Here is a 6,694-nt window from a genome sequence, read left to right on the forward strand (position 1 = left end):
ACAAGTGCAGTCTGCAATACATATTTGCACTCCTGCTTATCCTTTCTAACAACCATGGCTTCTTGCATCATGCATTATTCCATTTCACCCCCAGCCCTCATTTTATTCTTCAAACCGCACAGTATCTAGGAGTGCTCAGTATAATTAGTCAACATTAGTTTCTCATGTCCCCATCCCTGGTCTTTAGGTTTTTTCCCCTGAATAGTTTTGTTTCTGCAGACCCTGGTGTTTCCCTAAATCTCTCACTAATTCCAGATTTGGGCATAGGTGCTATTTATTTTAGCTGCATGATCAATGGTACTCACAATCTGGACACTGAAGATGAAGGACAAAAGGATAGTTAGAGAAGAGAGGGAATGGTGTTCATGCACGTGAGAAAGTGAACTAAGTCAGGATACATTTTGGAACCAAAATACGCACAGAGAGAAAGACCAAACAATGCATAGATGAAGAGGAACCATGCCATTAATTCAAGCTGCTTAAAGTACTGTACAATAAGGGAAAAGAAAAGGGAGATGAATGCAGGGATAGGATAGTGATAGCAGTAACGCAGATATAATATGAAAATTGGAGGAGAAGAGGAAAACTTTGAAAGAGATGAGATCATAAGAAAGCAACGGGGCAAAGAGCAAAGTGGGGCAGATTCATAGGTGACTTGAGCAAAAAGTAACAGGGTGCAGAAGAAAAAGTATTGTTTTGCAGTTAATTAAACCTTTCAGCAATTGAGCATGTTGTATATTGAGACAGAAATGGTATAGCATGTTGAAATGTCTTTTTTCCGTTCTTTTACAGTTGCAGATAGATATGCCAAGCCTGGATCTTTTAAAAAGAAATGCAGATTTTTCATTAAGGAATATAACTATTTTGATTAGAGTTGACTCACTATATCCATGGGCTCTACACCCATGGATTCAATCAACCATGGCTCAAAAATGTTTGGGGAAAATTCCAAAAAGCAAAACTTTATTTTATTGTGTACCAAGCACTACACTCATGTGTAGGTATATCCTGCTGTAGCTTTCTGCCATTTCACTGATCCTCAGGATCTCTCCAGCACTTATTTGAATTATTCATAGTTTTATATAAGAGATACCATTTTACTTTGCCATGATATATAATGGGACTTGAGTATCCATGCAGGGTCCTGGAATCAAACCAAACTAAAATCCAGTGTATACCAAATGTCCATTATATTACAAAATTTGGGCTTTTTTAAAGGGAACTGATAATTTCAGTGCAATATTGGAGAGTGTGGCTCTATCTCCTGATGCTATGTCAGTTCCTAAAATCCTTAGGGAAAGTAAGTACTGTAGCAGTAATATTGTTGGGAGAAAATTCCTTGGAAGATGATTGAGTTGAAGAAAACAGATCTGGGATTTGTTCCCCACAGAAAATATGACAAGGACAAATGCTATTGAAACTGGAGAGCTTGCAATGAGTACAGAAATAAAAAAAATCATAATGCAAGTCAGTACATCTTGAAAAAATACCTAAAATATATTGAGAAGAGTGACGTTGTCCTGTTCATCTTGATGGATTGATGGAGCCATTAGGAAGTGTCCCACTGCTGATTGCTGTATCAAGGCAAAGTAACATTATGCTTCCACAGTAATCTACTGTTTTCCACTTAGTTTTGGCCACTACACATTCAGCTTGCAATTTCAAACCAACAAAAGAAACAACCAAAACCCATATGCACTACTCCACAAAATGTTCTATTTACATAGAGCAGATTTTCTTCTTAAATAATATGGTTAACTCCCCTCTATTGCCTGCTCTATATAGATGCCTTAGCCACTGGGTACATTATCTTCTATGTTACTCTTTTAATGAAATGCTTATATGGATATTAAGCAACCTGAAACAAGGTAACTCAAACAAGGTAAAACAATGTGCGTACCAGAATACATGGCATGGAGGGGTTTAATTTTGTTGCTTTAACTACAGAAACATGTCCAAAGAACATGCGCATGAATGCACACTTTGTACAAATGCAAACTGTTGAGAAGCAGGGAAACAAAGTGGAGGAAAAATCATTAACACTTACATTCTCCTTCTCCTCCTGGTTTATACTTTGCGCTCTCTCTCACACACACACACATATCATGGGACTCATGGCAGCTAACTAAAAGAACAAAACAGGTACCCATTGAGGTGCATAGAACAGATTACAACACCACCTAAAAAGAAAATAGTGTGGCTAGAGGGGAGAGAATCTGCCTCCACCAAAAAAAAACAACCCTCATTTGCAGCAGCCAAGTTTAATTGCTAAAGTTGTATCGCAACAAAACGATCCCGGCATGCCAGAAAAAAGAAGCCTTTCTTGATAGCAATTTATAGAGCATGGCAGCAATAACAAAAAAAAAGCCCTTGAGGTCTCTTTTGGTGGTTGCTGCCAAGCACACAAAGAAATCTCTATTCTGCACCTGCAGCTGAGTCTATGACATCTCATATATTATAGTGCATAAAAGAACACCAAAGAATGCAACAGCAAGGAGGAAACCATGTTTCACACCAAGGATCCTAAACAGCCTCTCTTTTCAATATCATATATTGCACACCCATAGCCATATAAGCAATTCCCTACAGATAATGGAAAAAAACCCTGTCATCCACAAACAAGTAGGAACAGGACTGGCTACACATGCATTTGTAGTATGAGCATTTGTTGCTATGTGAGTAAGATGCTGCTACATGCAAGTTTGCAATTTGTGAGACAATGCATATGATCTGGCACTGTATACTGCAGATCTGTTGTTATGCATACATGTGTCTTTGTGAAAGAGATGGCAGTTGTAGAGATTTCAGCTGGGACGATGGATAAGGAGGTCCGTGCCTGGCAAGCTTTCATTAAACCAGATCAGCCAAGATTGAGGACAAGTGCTCTGGGTTGAAGAGAAATCTACAGAGGTTTATTATGATTTGGTGAAATAAGTTACAAGTACAAGCAATACACTTTAAAAGGTACAAGCACACATTCCTATAGCATGGAGACTCAGCAGTTAACGTAGTATCACACTGCATTGTTTCTGCTCATTCTTAGTTTTTTTTTTCTCCTTTCCCTTATACTATTCAGAATCTGTTTTATGGATTTTTTTAAAAAAACAAAATAATTGACACAAACCTCAAAAAACACAGTGATTTCTAAAATGATAGAATCTTATGCCTTTCTAAAATATAAAATGTGGCAGTTAAATAACCTGTTGGAAGTCAACAATATAAAAATAGGTTAGCATACATGTTCATTATTCTCTTTTCCAGCTTCAACAAACTTTAAGATGATGGCACCATCGTGTGGTCATTTCCCACCACTATTAAAAATACAGTTGATTAAATATGTCATTGCTGCTGCTGTTGCTTTTGTTGTTATTCTTATTACTCTCTATCCAGCAGAGGCATAATGGACACAGATTTACAACCCAGTCCTGTGCACATTTACTCCCAAATCCCACTGTATTCGCAAGTCTCCATATTCCTTTAAAAAATGAACTGCTTTGATATCCAGTGACACTGATCCTAGGTAAAAGTATGTAGAGCTGTGGCCACAGAAACTCTGCTGTTTGTGTAAAATTAGGCTTGCAATTCCTAGCGTGTGTGTACTATTCAACATAGTTTCATCATTGCTGACCTTTCTGCTGTATGGGCAAAAGTGCAATGCTGTATCTAGACTCTAGAACCTGCCTTTTCTGGCTAGATTGGCTTTTTCTTCTCTTTCTTGACTGCTTCTGTACATGTTTGGCACTCAGAAAGTTAATTATATCTGCCAACAGATAGTGCGTTCTGCCAAGGAGAGAATGAGTTGGAAGAAAGGGAGGGTGAGGGGTGCAGTGGTAGGGTTCACAGTATACAATACAGGCATATGGCGAGAATTAAGGGAAGGAAAAGAAAGGAAACGTCAGGTTCAAATGAATGTGTTGAGTTTACATAATTAGAATTATGTGTAATTTGAATACATTTGAAATAATTTGTATAATTTGTCTTCATCCAAGGAAGTGAAATAGGCGAACCCTACTAAAAACCATTCTTTCTTGTGAATGATTTTGTCCTCCAAAAGAATACTGGGTGTGTTGATTGAACACATGATTGGAAGGCAACAGCAGATGAGCAGATGGGAGTGCACCACTGCCAATTAGATAAGACAGAGCATTGCCTGGCATAGACACTTGGACATCAGGAATCTTGGCCTTTCAGGGCTGGTTCTACCAAATTACTATAGCTAGTTTTGCACCTAAGCATGTGGAGAAGAGGAGAATAAGGTGTGGACAATTCCAGGTTCTGCAAGGGTTCTTTCACTATTCCTCTTGTAGATTGAAAGTTTTGGCTGGACTTGGTCCTTACTTCTCCCTACACAGAGAAATGAGTACAGTAGAGTCTCGCTTATCCAACATTTGCTTATCCAACGTTCTGGATTATCCAACGCATTTTTGTAGTCAATGCTTTCAATACATCGTGATATTTTGGTGCCAAATTTGTAAATACACTCATTACTACATAACATTACTGAGTATTGAACTACTTTTTCTGTCAAATTTGTTGTATAACATGATGTTTGGGTGCTTAATTTATAAAATCATAACCTAATTTGATGTTTAATAGGTTTTTCCTTCATCCCTCCTTATTATCCAACATATTTGCTTATCCAACATTCTGCCGGTCTGTTTATGTTGGATAAGTGAGACTCTACTGTAGTTAGTTCTTATATGTTCAAAAAGGAGCCCCCAGTGGTGCAGTGTGTTAAAGCACTGAGCTGCTGAACTTGCAGACCGAAAGGTTGCAGATTCGAATCCAAGGAGCAGAGTGAGCACCCGCTGTTAGCCTCAGCTTCTGCCAACCTAGCAGTTTGAAAACATGCAAATGTGAGTAGATCAATAGGTACCACTCCTGCGGGAAGGTAATGGCACTCCATACAGTCACGCTGGCCACATGACCTTGGAGGTGTCTACGAACAACACCAGCTCTTCAGCTTAGAAATGGAGATGAGCACCAACCCACAGAGTTAGACACGACTGGACTTAATGTCAGGGGAAAACCTTTACCTTTACCTAATGTTCAAAAATCAGTATCATGTGGCAGTTTTGGTGCTGAACTAGGGTTCTAGAGATCAGGATACAAATCCCTCCACTCTCTCAGCCACAGAGGAAGGCAAAGTTAAAATTCCTCTGAACAAATCTCATCTCCCCCCCCTCCTATGATAGAATCAATTTAGGATTGCCATAAGTTGCAACAAAAACAGCAACTTTGTATGTTCATCACAAAACGTTTCTTCCAATGGAGCCATTTCATCCTATGATGTCAGTCTTTCTTTGTCTAAAACCAATTACTAATCCCAAGAATCTGAACACTGAATGCTAAGCCACTTCTTATATGAATCCTGGTAATTCCATGGGTCTGCTTTAAATGAACTACGTTTATTTGGCATCTAAAAATCCCTATGGGTGCCAGTTAACTGAGGGCACTTCCAGACAGGCCCTATATCACACAGAGTGGTCCGGCATTTCTGTGTTCTCAAATAATATGCTGTGTTCAGGTTGGTTCATCAAGTAGTCTGCTATGGCTGACTTATTTGTTTCCCCAGGCAGGAAACAGCCAGGCCTTGAAGCTGCCCAGCTATTCAATGCTAACCAAGCTGGCCAATGTGCAACATTCACACTTGCCTCAGGGAGCCAAGAGCTCTTTCTCCCACCCTGGACCTTCCACAGATATATAAACCCCACTTGCTTAGTTTCCAACAGACCTCACAACCTCTCAGGATGCCTGCCTTAGATGTGGGTGAAACGTCAGGAGAGAATGCTTCTACTTATTTATCGTATCAGAAGCAAACTGAGGGTACAAGTTATAATGTTTTTGAAAACACATTGGCATTATACCAAATATCCTTTGACCAGTAGCTAGCCACTTGGAGTGCCTCTGGAGTTGCTATAAGAAGATCCTCCATTGTGAATGAGGAAGGCCCAGACTGCATTGTAGTAGGTGGTCTGTGGTTTGCTCTTCTCCACACTTGCATGTCGTGGACTCCACTTTGTGGCCCCATTTCTTAAGATTGGCTCTGCATCCTGTGGTGCCAGAGTACAGTCTGTTCAGCGCCTTTCAAGTCACCCAGTCTTCTGTGTGCCCAGTGTTGGGGATTGTGGGTGACAGATGGAAGCTCTTACGTGTGCCTGTGACCCACAGACACCCTGCAGAATGATGCACCACTCAGGTTTGCAGATTGAAGTAACACTGGAACTTTTACTAAATCTAAGTGATTCACAGAACAATTATATTTACAGTAGTCCTTCTGATTGTTTACAGAAATCAGCAGTTACAGTATAGACAAACCTTTCTTTATCCATGAATCTGCTTCATTGAAGATCAGCAGCAAATGAGGACTCAGAAATAGTTAGGCCTCTCTGAGTGCAGAGCCATCTTCTTTCCTGCCAGTACTCAGAAGACTCTCTCACACACTCAGAGAAACCTGTTCAAACTGGTTCTCCAGCAGCAGGATAGCAACAGTTACAAACCAATTCTCCTCAGCCAATCGGGTTAATGCATTTGATTTTCCAGTTAGCACACTTATACAGTAGAGTCTCACTTATCCAACACTCGCTTATCGAACGTTCTGGATTATCCAACGCATTTTTGTAGTCAATGTTTTCAATACATCATGATATTTTGGTGCTAAATTCGTAAATACAGTAATTACAACATAACATTA

This window comes from Anolis carolinensis, chromosome 3 (assembly GCF_035594765.1).
Source record: "Anolis carolinensis isolate JA03-04 chromosome 3, rAnoCar3.1.pri, whole genome shotgun sequence".
Lineage (NCBI taxonomy): Eukaryota > Metazoa > Chordata > Lepidosauria > Squamata > Dactyloidae > Anolis > Anolis carolinensis.